Source organism: Cupressus sempervirens, chromosome 1 (assembly GCF_028749045.1).
Source record: "Cupressus sempervirens isolate cs-2001-9-10 chromosome 1, ASM2874904v1, whole genome shotgun sequence".
Lineage (NCBI taxonomy): Eukaryota > Viridiplantae > Streptophyta > Pinopsida > Cupressales > Cupressaceae > Cupressus > Cupressus sempervirens.
The window spans coordinates 227,254,914-227,272,479 of NC_143118.1; the positions used below are offsets into that span (position 1 = coordinate 227,254,914).

The 17,566-nt window shown below is 35.2% G+C and overlaps 1 non-coding gene across 1 annotated transcript; it reads right to left on the reverse strand.

The window, feature by feature from the left end:
- Nucleotides 1-15,985: 15,985 nt before the first annotated feature.
- On the reverse strand, nucleotides 15,986-16,057 carry TRNAD-GUC (transfer RNA aspartic acid (anticodon GUC)). The gene has a single exon. It is a non-coding gene; the product is annotated as a tRNA-Asp (tRNA).
- Nucleotides 16,058-17,566: the final 1,509 nt, after the last annotated feature.

The following is a 17,566-nucleotide window of genomic DNA, read 5'->3' on the forward strand; positions in this document are numbered from 1 at the left end:
ATTTTTTCTCAATCCAACCATTAATATTTGGCTTAATTTGGTCCCAAACAAAATATAAAAATCTGAGAGAAATCCAACAGTGGGTTTGGGAGATATGAGCCCCGCAACAACACCCAATTTTTTGTGACAAAATCTCTCTGTGTGTGACTATCATAGACCTCTTTTTCACACTCAATCCTTCTCCAGACCACTCCAACTGATAAAATGCATCATTATGGATCCATACAACAAAAATCCATCACCAAATATCCCCAACATTAAGGGAAGTCACTCCATGGTGATTGGTTCCAAATCAGAGCATGTTCTCTGTCAGCAAACTTCACTACAACCGTTTATAGTTCGTTAACCACTTCTTCTCAAATCCCCTACATAAGATAATTATGAACCGAGAATATATTACATCTTCATCCTTTCCCACCAATCATAGGAATTACAGAGGGTAGGAGAGATTCAATATTCTAAGAACTTCAAAACAATAAAAGATTGATTGTGTCTAATTAGTCACTGGTTTTGATACACCAGTCTAAGATTCTTCAACAAAAACTCAATGAAACAATAAGAAGAATGAAAGGGAGTGTGGGATACAACTAAGGCCACATTCTACATCATTCCTACATTAAGATCACATTATAAACAATTACTACAACTCGTTGTCTCATACTTGTACCATGAATAGAGAGTAAATTGCAGAGAATAGACTTAGTTTTATTGATTAAAACTTCACTAAAATGCTTTCCCCGATATCCACCATCTCTCATATAATCTAATCATGCCTACATCCCCTCTATAAAGCCGTTCAAGTCCACATATTCTCTACCCGACTATAACCATTAGTTAAATGATTGTTATAAGTTGGTTACAATTTAGCCCTTTAGGTACATTTTGACCATTTAATACCCTTAACCACTATGAAAAGCCTTTATAGATTTAGGCTTATTACATCCAAATATGTCAACTACAAAATGTATCATAGATTCAATTACATTCAACTCTAGATATATCAAGACCATTTTTCCTTCATGAGTCTACATGACTCTCCTTGCTTTCTTTTGCCAAGGTGCCCTGCACCGTTAGGTTATAGAGTTAAGTTTCAACACAAGAAATCTAAGGTCTATAATGATCCTAGATAACTTATTGGAAGTGGAGAACAAACACAAGGTAGCTTATTCTACCTAGACCTATCTAATCACACATACTTTTTTGCACAACATGAAGACATTTGTTTATGGCATAAGAGGCTATGTCATGTCAACTTCGATAATTTGGTAAGCTTTAGAAAGATGAAAAGAGTAAGAGAATTACCAAGATTGAAGAAACTTGATAATGTAATGTGTAAGCAATGTCAATTGGGTAAAATAAAAAAGTCTAGTTTCAAGAGAAAATCCTACTCATCTAATGATATATTGGAGTTCATTGTGGACCTATAGAAGTGCAAAGCTACTGTGGTGATACATATTTTATTCTACTTGTTGATGATTAGTATAGAATGATGACTGTAATGTTTCTTAAAGAAAAAACTAATGCATTTCAATTATTTAAGTGGTATTTGGCTAGAGTTGAAAAGGAAATAGGTAAAAGCTTGAAGTGTCTAGGATATGATAGAAGAGATGAATTTATATATGAGGAATTCAACATATTCTGCAATATTAGAGGAATCAAGAGATAAATGTCAACACCGAGGACCCCTCCACAAAATGGTATAGCTGAAAGGAGGAACTGATCAATCATGGACTATGTTAGGACATTGATGATGTATAAGAATGTTTCACAAAAGTACTAGAGATAAGTTGCAAGTACAATTGTTTATACTTTGAACTGAGTACAAGTCAAGAGAGGTACAAATGTTACACCTTGTGAGTTGTGGTATGTATATGCACCTAATGTGAATCATTTCAAAGTATTTGGAAGTAAACGTTATATACTAAAAGAAAATAGACATGGAAAACTTGATGTTAAAAGTGATAAAGACATATTTCTAGAATATTCCACTAAAAGAAAAACATATAAATGTTTGAATTCTAACACTAACAAAGTTGTGGAAAGTGGAAATTTTAGAGTTGGTGAATATGTAGAGAAAAATGAAGTTGAATGCAAACATGAACCTAAAGACTACAAGAATTTTGTATATGTCTATGAAGGAGATCCTAGTACCATACCTGAGCCTGAAAAGAAAGTTGTCGAGCAACAACAACCAATGAATGCTGAGTCATAGCAACAGACTACAAAGCATTAGATAGTTGGAGCTGATCTCAACAAGTGATTCCCAAGAAACAATAAGAAGAAGCAAAGATACAAGAAGTGCTACCTGAAGTGAATCTACAAGATGAACCTAAAAAGAAACCATAGGAATTAAGAATACCATAGCCTACTTTGGCAAACTATGTAAGAAAAAATCATACTCCAAATCAAATCATTAGAGACAAAGATTTAGGAGTTATGACAAGAAAAAGACTTAGGAGTGATACATTCTTATTATGTGAGTATGAGCCTAGATCAATCAAGGATGCACCTGAGAATGAAGATTGGATTGCAGCCATGAGTGAAGAGATTGAGCAAATAGAGAAGAACAAGATTTGGACATTGATACCTAGACCAAAGGACAAGAATGTTATTGGTACAAAGTGGGTATTCAAAAATAAGATGACTAAGAAAGGTGAAGTCACAAGAAATAAAGAAAGACTACTTTGTAATGGATGTGTCCAAGAAGAAGGAATTGACTATGGGGAGACATTTGACCCAACTGCAGTAGTTAATTGTTCTAACATAGTATGGATCAAGCAATTGTTGAAAGGAATGAAGGAAGAGATCATTGAACCTATTGTTATATTCTATGATAATACAAGTTCTATAAACATGTATATCTAAGAATCTCATGATGCACACCAAGACCAAGCACATTTCTATCAAGTATCATTTCTTGAGAGAGTTGGTACAAGACAAAGAAGTGAGATTGGAGAATGTGAATATAAAGGAATAGATAGCTAATATTTTTACTAAATAATTACCTAAGGATTCTCATGAATATCTAAGAGGAAAATTAGGGGTGATTCCGCTAATTGAGGCTACCTAAGCTAGAGATGGAGCATTACATCAAATGTTTTGATTAGAATTTCTTACAACTTGATGTAGAAGTCACACTTTAGGAGCTGCCTAAAGTTATGAATAGATAAGCACAGGATGTTGAACTAGTCATAAGCATGATGACAGAGGGAGAATCTCGTTCAGAGAGCTAACATGGAGTTATCTAAAGGACAAATATGTATGAGATATCTTAAGGTGTCTTTAGCATTTTTGTAAAAGAGGGAGAGTTTATGCAGTTATCATGAGTAAATGGAGAAGTTATACATGAAAGAGGGAGAGTATGAGAAAGAGAGATGGTGTTCTAATATGATAGAGGGAGTTGTTACAATTATTTCTACAATTAGTGTAGAGATGAGAATCATAATGAAACTAAATGATGAAATCAGGGATATTGTTGGATCAAGAGATGAGAATCATAATGAAGCTAAGGATATTAATGAAGATCTATTACTGAACACAAAGGGGGTTAAAAGAAGCAAATGAAGTAGGATACTCAAATGAATTTTTGGGTTGCATGATAACTTGAGGTGTTGCTATCAATGGAAAATAGTGAGATTATTGGATACAACAATTAGAATAATCATAATGTTGTCATTGATGTCAAACCTTATTGGTGAGACAATTGCTACATAAGTAGAGTGCCATATCATTCAATTGATGAAGAGGATTTGAAAAGAAGAGATAACAAGAAGACCTAGTGAAAAGGTTTAGTTATGTGAACTACAATGGGCACTTGATTAGTTGGAACATTGACAATGTTGTTTAATCATTACACAAAGTGGAGAAGATAGTGAATTGAAGCTTAGTAGAGATGATCAATGGAAGACCAAAGGCATTGGATAAACTGAGAAACAAAGAAGAAGATTAAGGAACTTATAGTTGAAGTTGAGTTGTGCTAGTGTTGAATGAGTGACAGTAGAAGTTGAGCAAATATAGTGTTGACCAAGTATCATAAAAGACAGAGTATGTCGAGAAAGACATTTAGTATTGACCAAGTTATCTAGAGATGATTGAGGCCAAGGAACACAATATTGACCAAGTGACATCATTTGATAGTTTGTCAAGGAATTTAGATTCGTAGCTAAAACAATCAATTTTTTGGATTGGTCAAAGTGTGTGTTGGTGTAAATAAGTATTTACTTATTACACTTACTTAAGTTTTACTTAGGTTAATGCATTATTTAATTATTATTTTAGGTGACACACTTAGGAGTTTGTGAACTCTCATTGAGTTACGCAGCTCTAATTATGCACATGGTGTCTACAACACAGGAGTATGCATCATTCACTGAGTTGTCATGATGACAACGCAATTATCTGCACTCCTCATTTAGCACATGTTGTCTACTCCACTGATTTGTGTGCTACACCATTGTAGGCTTATCCTCACATCATCGCACTTAATCTCGTGCTTAATGGAGGATAATCCATATCTGTTGGACATGTGTTTGGTTGTATGACATATCATGATGTTGACTTCTATGCATTCTAGAAGGTCTCCCGAGGCCTTTATATTCAGGCACTCCTAGTGTACTCTTGTATCCAATTATTGAATGAATATCATCATTCTGATCATACTCTGCCTATTTTGGTCTACTATGTGCTTGTGTTGAGTTCTTTAGTTCTTGGGTGAATTTTGGCCTAAGCCAAATTCTTACATGGTATCAGAGCCAAGGAGGATTCTCATCACATAGCCGTTTGAGACCTTTCATGCTTCAGCACCTCGACATGCATCCGGAGGATCCACAAAAATTGGGAGTATCTAGAGCTAGATTTGACCTCTTCGTTGCGTTCGAAGCGTCGATTCGGTGAAGATTGACTATAAACTCGCCTATATTGAGTGAAAGTTGATCGTGAGGCAAAATTTTTTTGCAAACCGGCACCTGAAGGCACTGATTTGCAATTTGGGTATGATCATTTCATTGATCTGATTATTATTTTTCAGATCTGAATATTTAATTTAATCTCTGCATTAATTTTTTGTTCTAGGTATTTTCAGAATTATTTTCGCATTAATTATATAGCAGAGAAAATTATTCTGCCAAACTAGGCAATGACACCCTGACTCGGCTCTATATTTTTGATGGTGGAATATTTATTATTTCGTAGGGTATTTTATTTATTGTGCGGGCACCTCTGCATACCCCGCGGGCTGTACCTACGATATAACACAACTGCAGGCCCGTACAACGAACCACCGACAGCCAAATCTACCATCAGCAGCACGATTAATCGGTAGTGAATTCGATCACTGACGGCCTTGCCTTTGCGTTAAGAACGATGCATGCTTCTTTTTAAAACACTGTGCAATACAAAGCACAGTGCATGTGGGATTAAATCCCCACACCACTGCAAGACAAACACAAAATTGATGCCCAGTAAAAACTCGGCAGTCGTAGAGGATACTCCGGATGACAATGGTATCTTCGGCATCGGCCCTCTGTCCAGTAAAATAGCGCCATGCATCGCAAACCCATTCGCAGTGCACATCCACGCAAGAAAAGTCCCAGCTACCTGAGACCATTCTCCTCCTGCCACGTGGCATATCGTCAGCCCCTGTGCATGACCCAATCAGCAGTGACTGGACCGCATAGTCGTCACCTGACACGTAGGCGTCCTGTCATTAGCGCCACGCATTGTATAGTCAAAAAATCATACTGATACATAGGTGAGACACGCAAGATAGTTCTGTACGGATCTGTAAAGTACAGATGATAGCGTCAGCTGCCACATCATCCGTGGGCAAGCTTTTGTGCTGACGTCATCGAATCACGAGCCTAAAATTGATGCCCTTCTGGACATCATCATAGGCAAAATTAAAATTGCTATGATGGTTGTATGACCATCAAATTTAACCCTCTCTTTTGCTGGTGCAACCCCTCACCAAATTGATTTTGGTTTTTGCAGTCCAACTTCAAGAGGCCATAACTCGCACATCTGGACTCCAAATCAAGTGCAATTTTTTTTGAAATTGGGTAGAATTTTCTAAATTTTTCAGTGGTGCTACTATTTTCTAGTTTTGGTCCACGGATTGTTCAAAATTTGTATTTTTTGGTGACTATACCTAGATAATCTTGCATTTTGCAACTTCAAACGCTTCGTACGAGCACATCTAGACTCGAAAATAGGTTCCATTTTTTTTGAAAGTGCGTATTTTTTTGTCTACTTTATAGATCTGGCATTAGATTGTAGTGTTGTGTGGACAAAATTGTCACTTTCAGCAATAGGGCCTTTATTTGCTTTGTAATGCTTCAGAATTGTAGCACATTGTAAAGTTTCAAATTTGTACTCTATTAAGAAGTTGTAACAAACAAATTCATAAGTCCATAAAGGCCAAAATTGGCAAGTGGCCCATTGTAATTGCACTACTGATAAAGTGCCCAAAGCATCTATTTTGGGGGGGTTTCTTGATTTAGTGAAAAGGGGGGGTGTTCTTGGTGTTGTGTTCTCTCTTTTCTGCACTTTTCTTTCATTTTTTGTATTACGGGAAACTTTTTGCTAAATTAACTCCTCATAACTATGCTTCGTGGTCAATCAAAATGTTGTATCACTTAATGCATAATGGAGTTTCACAATATGTAGATGGTACTCTTCCTAAACTAGCAAGTGATAATGTATCAATAAGTGAAATTTCTAATTGGGTAGCAATGGATAGAAAAGCCCTAGGTGATATATGTTTGGGGGTAGCTGATAAAATCATGTATCAAATCAAAAAATGTACTACATCCAAGGAAGCTTGGGATACCCTCGAAAGCCTTTATGGTAAAGTGTTTGAAGAAGATGTGTTCAAAATTGAAGATGAGCTTGTATCCTTTGATCCTAAGCCGTATGACTCCAAACATGACTTCATCATTAAGGTGAATGAATTAAGGACAAAGCTTACTGATTATGGGAATTCTATCAAAGATGACAGACTGATTTATCTCATCCATAACAAACTGCCATTTGAATATTCCACATTTGTATATTCTTTTAATACCTCAAAGACTACCTTAGGGTCTGCCTACAAGAAAGTCACTTTTGATGAATATGCAAAACTGTTGGATGATGAAGAAAAGAAGTTGAAAACAATGGGGATTCTCAAATCACCTCAGTCCAAAGTATTGGTGGCCAATGAGGGTTCTCAAAATTTGGTTGGACAGTCTTCAAATAAAGGAAAGGGTAAGAAGAAATGGAAGAGCAAATCTAAGGATGCAGAAAAGACAACACCTCAATCCAATCAACAAGGCAAGTCCTCGAATTCCAACAAGAAAGGGGACAGCAACAATAAGGAGAAGAAGAAGTGTGCTTATTGCAAGAAATTGGGTCATGAAGAGCATGAGTGTTATATCAAAAAGATTGATGAATTGACCAACATCATGAAGAAACATAATGTTCCATTGCCTAATGCTTATAAGGAGAAGGGATCTTCTTCAAATTCTAAGGGCAAAGGGCAAGCATTCATGGAAAATGCAAACTCTTCAAAGGAATGGATATTTGACTCAGGTGCCTCATATCATATGGGTTCTTCAAGAGAGGATTTTTCTTCATTGAATCACTCAAGGGTACCACACATCTTCATGGGGAATGATAGCAAAATGGAAGTTGAAGGAAAAGGAAACGGTGGAAATGGAAAATGGAGAGTTTCAAGAGGTTCTCTATGTTCCAAACCTAAGTTCAAATCTCCTTTCAATCTACCAAGTCACTCACTTCGGAGATGGACATAGAGTTGAGTTTCTTCCAGACTCAGTAAAAGTGCACAGTCTTAAAGATGATTCCTTGGTTGCCACGGGGAAAGTGAATGATCACAAGAGGTTGTACTCTTTCTCTCATTTTGTACCCAAGTCTTCTTCAAAGGCCTTGTTATCTCAATCTCATTCAAACATGCAATTATGGGATGAGCAGTATGGTCATCTTGACTACCACTATCTTCAACAACTTTGCACATACCACATGGTCAAAGGTCTACCTCAAATCAACTTTTCTAAGGGTAAATGTTCAACAGATTCAGTGGATATGCATCCAGAGGGGAAGTTACAAAGAGGGAAGTCTTCAAGAGCAACCAGTGTTCTTCAAATGGTTCACATGGTATAAGCAGGTCCTTTTGCATTCAACCAGGGTCGCTACATACTCAACTTTTTTGATCACTTTTCAAGGTTCACTTGGGTCTACTTTCTTCATAGCAAGAATGAAGTGTTGGACACGTTTCTAGACTTCAAGGCTCATGTTGAATGGAAATCCAAGAACACCATCAAAGTACTCCGAATGGACAATGGAAACATGGATGTGAATAGAAGACTTAAGGATTTTTGCAGACATGAGGACATTGATCTTTAGACTCCTTTAGCATTTAGTCTGCATAAGACCAATGTTGCAGCATTGAGGATCTGAACTCTTACGTCTATGGCAAGTTGCATGATACAAGCCAAGTCTCTAGATCCATCATTAGAAGTCGAAGCAATTTCAAGTGCCACTCACATTCTTAATCATTCTCCTCATCCCACCTTAAATGGCAAAACACCTTTTGAGGCATGGTGCGGCAGAAAACCTATTGTGACACACTTCAGAGTCTTCGGTTGTCCTGCATGGGCAAAGAGATCTTCCAAGGGATGTAAGGCATAGTCATCTCAGCCTTGTACTTTCATTGGTTATGAAGAAGATATGAAGGCATATAGACTTCTAGATCCTGAGACACATCAATTTTTTGTGCAGAAGGATGTACATTTTGAGGAAAGTTCACCCAGCTTGTCCTCTACTCCTCTTCGCACATCATACAGTGTGGATATTGATAGTGAAACCAGCGATAGTGCTTCAACATATTCAAATACGTGGAGTTCTGTCGACAGTTACAGTGAGAGGTCACTTCATCAGTTCAGTCTGCATGTGTATATCACCACAGTGATAGGTCTAGAATAGCAGGGTACTTTCAGTCTTCTAGATATAGGTTCAGTGATAGATTTGGGGGACAATATTCATGATCTGCCTCTTCTTCTTGATGCAGAATTACCTTCTTTATTTTTCATGAGAGCTCCATCTGACTCTCTTGTTCATTCTCTACAGGATCAATCATCACAGATTGAAGTGATTGTGGATACTTATGATCAACAGTTGCAGCAGGGTTCTTCATCAGTTGTAGAGACAGACAATTCTTTGGGACAGGTTCTTTAGCTAGTTGAGCAAGTTTCAGAGACATCACTTATCCATGGGATTCTTTCCACACACAGAAAAAGTGTCTCAGTTGTACCCTTCACATTGTTTCTTCCTAAGGGGAGGAACACCATTCTGCAGTCTTGGATCAGCTTCTTCATTGGAGCAGTCATTGTTCGACATTCTTCTTTGGGGGGGGAGGCCATCCTATCTCTCTTCCTCTTCTTATCATTCTCTTATGTATATACTGGATGTATCTCATAATGGGGGGGTCTTGATTACTCCATCCATCCATGCATCCTTCTTTATCTCTCTTTTTGGGGGAGGGTTTTTCCCATGAGGTTTTCCCTCTTTCCCCGCTTTATGGGAGATAGCATATCATTATGTACATGGGTACCTAACATGGCCTAGTAGTCGGGACCCATATTGCATTTCATCCTAGATTGCATAAGCTTAAGGGCATTCCCCTAACTTGCACTTAAGGGGGGGTGTTGGTGTAAATAAGTATTTACTTATTACACTTACTTAAGTTTTACTTAGGTTAATGCATTATTTAATTATTTTGCATTATTTTATTATTATTTTAGGTGAGACACTTAGGAGTTTGTGAACTCTCATTGAGTTACATAACTCTAATTATGCACATGGTGTCTACAACACAGGAGTATGCATCATTCACTGAGTTTTCATGATGACAACACAGTTATCTGCACTCCTCATTTAGCACATGTTGTCTACTCCACTGATTTGCATGCTACACCATTGTAGGCTTATCCTCACATCATCGCACTTAATCCCATGCTTAATGGAGGATAATCCATATCTGGTGGACATGTGTCTGGTTGTATGACATATCATGATGCTGACTTCTATGCATTCTAGAAGCTCTCCTGAGGCCTTTATATTCAAGAACTCCTAGTATACTCTTGTATACAATTATTGAATGAATATCATCATTCTGATCATACTCTGCCTATTTTGGTCTACTGTGTGCTTGTGTTGAGTTCTTTAGTTCTTGGGTGAATTCTGGCCTAAGCCAAATTCTTACAGTGTGCAAAGGATAATTATTGATGGATTGAGCATTTAATGCACGATAAAGTATGTTTGAGCATTCCTAGGCATAAATTCATATAGAATTTTTGGGAAGTATCTAGAAGGAGGAGGAGAAAATTAAATCATGGAAGGATTTGATGAATCTAACCTAACCCTAAGATCAACAGTGATGTTTAAATGACAAAAAATCAAAGCTACATATTTAAGGAGGCATACATATCAACCTAGAGAGGTTAGCAGTTGTTGATTTTGTTGATTGGCGAATTTGACCATAAGACTATGAAGAGCCGAGCAAAGGTGAAGTGTGATTGCTTAAAGGCTTTCCAAGAAAATTAGTGATGGAGATATTAATGGAGGCTAGTCAGTGGATCAAGAGATGAGCTATATTGTGATATGTATTTGCAAAAGGAGTTGTATTTATCATATCAACATGTTGTTACTTTCTGACCATTGTATCAATTAAAATATTTTAATCAAGGTTGACATAACAATCATTTGTAAATCCTTTAGTCAAGATGACATTCTAATGGGATGTTCTTAAGACCTCTAACAAGGCCACTCCTACATAGGGTGATTTAATCCTTTAACAAGGTCACACCTAACAGTGTGTATCATAACCTTTAACAGGGTTGGCTCTTAACTGAGCTCACTTCAAAAGAGTGAAAAGTTGGTAGCATGTTATAGGTAGTTTTTTTCCCAAATTGGGTTTCCACATTAAATCCTAGTGTCATACTTGAGTGAATGGTATTTAATGTATTTTAATGCTTATTGCTTTACATTTTGCAAGCGAGTTACTATTGAGATAGTGAACCACAAGTTTATGTTACTGATAAGCTAATGTAGAGATTGAGTGGACTAATGAATAAATCTGAGTTGTTCAAAGTGGTTAAAAGTTTATTTGGAACATCTAGACCTGAGGATAATTGATTCACCCCCCCTGTTATTCTAAAATCATTCTAACACATATGTACATAAAATATATGTAGAAATCAAAACATCATGCAATATCTAACTAACATCAATTCCATTTTATAACAAAATTCACATGTTAAATATAATTAAATCATTAAGTCATAATTCAATTTTCATCATCATAATAATCATCTAAATTTACTAATAATAAAGCATATAGAAATATGTCACGTAACATCATCATCATAGATACTAAATTATCATAATATAGAACCGCCACTTAATGTCTTTATGATGTAAAATCTCTATCTAATAAGTATAAATGTATAAAAAAATAACATATCGTAAGAGAGTCAAAACATGAAAGTAACAGTTGAGCTATGACGAGACAGGCTAGGACCTCACATATATCCTACTACACTTGGAAAAAGTACTCCCCACAAAGGGATTTATGCAATACACTAATGATGGCCCTAAGATGGACTATAACTAATTTAAAATATGAAAAATCATGTCTTTAGGAGAGAGGAGCCAATAAGTGAGTAGAGTCTAAAAGGTGTCATGTTAGGTGATCACTTTTAGACCAATACATGAGCAAAATAGACCTATATTGGTGTAGTAAGTCCCATAACTGCATATTTCCAAAAAGATAGGGAATTTTTTCAAAAAATAATCACTCATGTGGTGCCAAATCAGCACACCACTAAATATGATTAAGTGCATACCTATGGGTCTTACTTTTTTTGGACCATTTTTTACGCTTTCCCCTAAATTGAGTTATCGACATGGTAGATGGGTGACCTAGCACTAGGAATTTTGATTTGAGGTTTCAAATTAAGAAAAGAAAATTAAAATAATATTATGGATTGGGGATCCACGTGGACCCCCAAAGTTAGGGTACACACCTTCTGGCTCCCCTCCCCTACCAATGTGAAAAGGCTTCATGTAACATTATTGTAATCTCTGTAAGACTTGAAGATGAAAAGTCACATGTCAATATGAAAAACAAATTTCAAAATGTTTACATATTTCTTTGTTTTTTTACCAAGATGAGTTTACTAGTTTTGTTTTTAAGCATTTCACTACTTTTGATAAAGTTACTAGGGAAAATGATTATTGTCTTGTTTTTTTTTTGAGTCTATCTTGATAAACAAACATTCATTGTATATACACAAAGTGATAAATTTTTCAAATTAATTTTTTCAAGTCATTTTTTAATTTGTAAATTTGAACAATATTTTTTTCTGGCCATGATACCTTTCATTTTTAGGTAAATTCAATTATTTACATTCTCATTCTACTTTTACACTAATTTTATAAACAACACCTTTTAATCCTTTATTGACTCTCTAAAGAACATCTTGACCTCATTTTCACCAGTTAAATCTAAATTTTTGAACCATTTACACATAATATATAGATAATTTCTATTGTATTTTTGTGACTTCATTACATATTGATATTTCAAAGGAGAAAAGTTCATAAAAATATTGTAGTTCTACTCGAGTTATTTTAAAACCCAATCCCCATATTTAATGAGCTTAAAATATAATAATATTCTCTCCAATCAAACAACTATACTTATGGCTTTGACTTTTATAAATTGATGGAAAGTAGAATGCACACTCATTTACTATCCATAAAGTTCTAGCCTTCTACAAATTTTTGCTTCCCTTCCATTTTAGATTAACTTTAAAAGTTCCACATCATATTGTTGTCATAATAAAACTATCATCCCTTCATAATTAATTGAACACTTAATACGAAAATAAAATAATTCCATTTCTAAGTCTTATTTTTGTTAGGTCACTTGTCATTAAGGAATATGTAGTTGTATCTTAATGAGACCGTCTAGTCACCAATTATAAGCTCACTTTGAATAGAAAAGGATTAAAATAGATGGAAAACTATGTTTATTTAACCAAAATTGTGCAATCCACCAAATAATATATAAACCATCCAAGTTCACTCTTGTATTTCAATTTCTTAAGATGAACATATAGTTGAAAATTGTAGTGGTCTAGAGAGCTTTTTATCAAGTTTGTCTTTATTTTCTATTTACATTGACCTACAAAAGTAAAATTTTAAGCCCAAAGTTGATGGAGGAACAACTTAAGGAAAAACCCCTAAAACTTTCCCCAACAATCTAATAGAATCTTTTTTAATTATCTAATATATTGTGATCAATGGAAGGGACACCAAGGTTGTGCAGAATGGTTGAGGTAGAGTCGTTATATTTAACAACAAAAAGCTCCAAGACAATGTTCCAATTTCCTAGAATAGTGAGGTTTCTCATGTGTGTTGTGCTTTATCATTTCAATGAATGGATTTTTGAGCTTTTGGGCTCATAACAAAAATAAGAAGGATAATTTTAGGCCTTCCAACATTGGTCAATTTTTTATCCGATCAAGGTACATTTTGGAGTGTACAAATAACTTCTATTGACTATGATGTCTATGTGGCAGGGCAATAATTTAAGCACAAACAAATACAAGTTGAAAACATATATTTTGCTGCATATTTCAAAGATTGTCATGGAAAGCTTGTTCACTTTGAGCATAGCATTTTGTCAATGCAATGATTAATTAATATGCTCAACTAAGATTTCCATTTTTGGGACAACCCAACCCTTGTAACTACTTCCACTACTTCCCATTTCCCCAAAAGTAGAATAATTTCCCCAAGGACACCCTCCACATCTCTCATGATTTCCTCAAATCCCAAAACACATGTAGATGAGAATACATTATGCCTCAAATGATCAATCAATTTCTCAAACCCTAAACCCTACTTTGCTTTCTACCAAAACTTCAATTCCCCATTTTCTAACCTTGAAGAAGGACTTCAATGAAGAGGCTCTCAGAGTTTTGCTTAATAAAATGTTGCGATACTGCTATCAGGATTTAACTATGTGATTTTGAGTCAAACTCATTGAACCATGTTTTATGAGTAGTGATTCAACATGAATCCATCTCTCATGAGAATAAATGGAACACTTAGCACTCATTGGATGTAGGTGATGCTCATAGGGGTGAAACACTGGGACTTCCCAGGAGGTCACCCATCCTAGTACTACTCCAGCCTGAGTGTGCTTAACTATAGAGTTTAACAATGTTGTCAAATTGATACTCATTTGGATCTAGGTGATGCTCACAAGGGTGAAGCACCGGGACTTCCCAGGGGGTCACCCATCCCAATACTACTCCAGCCTAAGTGTGCTTAACTATAGAGTTTAACAATGTTGTCAAATTGATACTCATTTGGTTGATAAGTAGGATATATTTTTTACAAGTCAAATTGTGATATTACTATCAGAATTTAACAATGTACATTTAGAGTCAAACATGGGTCAATGCATTCAACTTAAAATTATAAGTTAAATCTTGATAACAATATTACAATATAACTTGTTGTGGAGAATATCTCCTACTTACAATTGATGAGCTTGACATCATAATGAATGATTCATAAGACTCAACACTTGCTAAAGGTTTTGCAAATGTAGTTGCAAGCAAAGTGGTTATCATTGAAAGGAACTTCATAGTTAAGCGCATTTGAGCCAAAGTACTACTCGAATGGGTGACCTCCCCAAAAGTCCCAATGCTTCACCTCTACGAACATCACCTAGACACAATGAGTGTTGTATTACATTCACTTATAAGAAATGAGATCTTGTGAACTACTATTCATGAAATGTTAGTCAATACATTTTGACTTAAAAACTACACAATTGAATCCTAACAACAATATCATCTAATTGATTGTGAAAACTCCCGAGGCCTTTTTTTAGGCTTCTTTAGTGAGCTTGTGGCTCCCTATTATTTTTAGAGCACGAAAACCCATTTTGAGGGTTATAATTGGACTATGTTTATTGTGGAGATTGTGCAAACACTGGTGCAAAGGTTGTTTTGAGTGTATGATTTCAAGAATATTGCCTACAATTGGCCATCATGGAGACATGCAATCCTTATTCTTGTTGTTCTAGCATATATATGTATTACAAAAATAGTACAACAATTAAAAAATAGAGAGAGCAAACATGAAGCTTGTTATCATTGAATAATAGATGCGTATTTATACAATACCTTGACCCACCAATATTCCTAAATGACTGTGAAATTCATGATTGACAACACACAAACAACTAACTAGAACTTATACTTAACGTAAACACATCTACAACTAATTATTGATTCAAACTAAAACTCTTTGACTCGCCCTAAACTGAACAAGATTTGCCACATTTACACAATTATTTATTTACTAGCGTGAAAACATTAACTCCAACAATATGCCCATTTATTCTCTAGAAATATATTTGTAACCCATTTATTCTCCATTCATCGATTTCTCAGCCCGTTTGAATTTTATTCTTCTCGGACAGCTCTGTTATCTGTTCAGAACAAAAAAAAAAACGTGAAAACGAGAGATCTAAGCAGTTCTGTTATCGCTGACATACATTAAACCCTTGGAAATAAGAGGACTTTTTACATATTAAGATTTAGAAGATCCCCGTCTGTTGAAAGGAGATGGAACTTGTGCTAGCTTGTCACCTTGTTGAGGTGAAGGCAGGGGAAAGATAGTCCCATTAATTCCAGAGGCAGCAGGAGAGACACAGCATGACAAATCTCTGCCAAACATGCAACAGATTTCGATGGGAGCATTACACAACTTTGCGTGTGAATCAAATCAGCCGCATGACCCAATTTCCGGCGGTGCAAAAGACACTGAGGTCGCAATATTAAAATCCACATATAATTGGGAGAACACTCTGACAATTTCAGTAAAAATGTTGCATAAATATTTTACATTTCGCCGTTGCCGGGGATCGAACCCGGGTCACCCGCGTGACAGGCGGGAATACTCACCACTATACTACAACGACCAGATGAAGATTTTGAGGTTTGTTAAAATACTAAAACAACTATTAACAAAGAAGTCAATGGAATCAATGTGAAAATGCAGTGGGGCAGGGTATTTCTTTCTCAACTGGTTTCAATCATTTTTACTCTTTTTATATCAATTATTCAAAACCCTGCCATGGTAGATACCCGGGTTCGACTTCAGGCTTGTTCAAGTTTCATTTGTCAGCAAATAAAAATCTTTTAATTTTGTATTAGAGGTTGTGTGCATGGACTACTTTTACAGCCTGCTTTGCATTTTGATTCTATAAAACAGCCCGCTTTGCCCTTGCTCCTCTTTTATTAATCATTTCTATTAGAGGTTGTGCTTATAGGGTGAACAACTAAACCAATGATTAATATTGTTTTTTTGAGATTATAAATTGAATGATTTGGATTTTCTTATTGGTATGAAGTATTTTAATAGAATAATATAGTTTTAAAAATTATAAAATCAAAATTATGTTTGACCTTTGTAATGAGTTAAGAGCAAAGAGGAAAGGTTGATTTTTTTAGGGCCAAGTATATTAAAGAGAATGAATGACTTTCATCAATCAATAGTTTAAAATATCAAAAATCAAAGTTATCTTTATATTTTTCTTAATATCAACATTGGAGTAATGGAACTTTCTTAAGAAACTAGCAATTTTTGTTAAGACTCACTTCTTTGAAAAGTTGGCTTAGATAACCCTCCTTTAGGTTGTAATTATACTAACCACAAATATCTACTTTTATATTTTCCTTAATAGCAACTTTGGAGCAATGGACCTTTCTTAAGAAACTAGCAAGTCTATTAAGTCTTACTTTTTTGAAAAGTTGGTTTAGACAACCCTCCTTTGGGTTGTTCTCATACCAATCATAAATATCTTGGGTAAGCAACACATTGAAAGATAAATGTTATTTAGTTTGAACAACTCTTTTGTTGTAGAAAGTAAACATTTTTTCTTCCCAAACATCTCAGGGAACCTATCTTGCACATTGGATGATAAGATCCAAATCTTAAGAGCAATAAAAGATTTGACTTGGGTTGGACTAGATCATCTTCTAATAGGTCTTATGACTTCATGTTACAACATAAGATACATTGAAATTGTAACTTATTATTTGTCTCCCATAGATTTATTGAACACTAACATTCTTTAGGAGATTGACCATCATGGAAGATCCAAGTTCCATGAAGAGATTTAGTAACATTGTCTTCACCCTTGGAAGAAATTTTAAACTAAGATGTATTTAATCTTTTTTTGCAATATATATGTCAAAGTTCTCTTGTTTATGAATGTGGGCATGACTTGCATCTACTTTGTGCTTGTGGGCATGCCTTATATTTGATTTTCTCTTTTGCATATCATTAAAATGTAACAAGAGGATATATAACTATTCTAGAAACCTTTACAAGATCATAGTGGAGGAGTTTAACCACGATACAAAATTGTAGATTGAAATGTTTTCTTTATTGAGCCAGATTAGTTAGATAATACTAGCCATAAAGC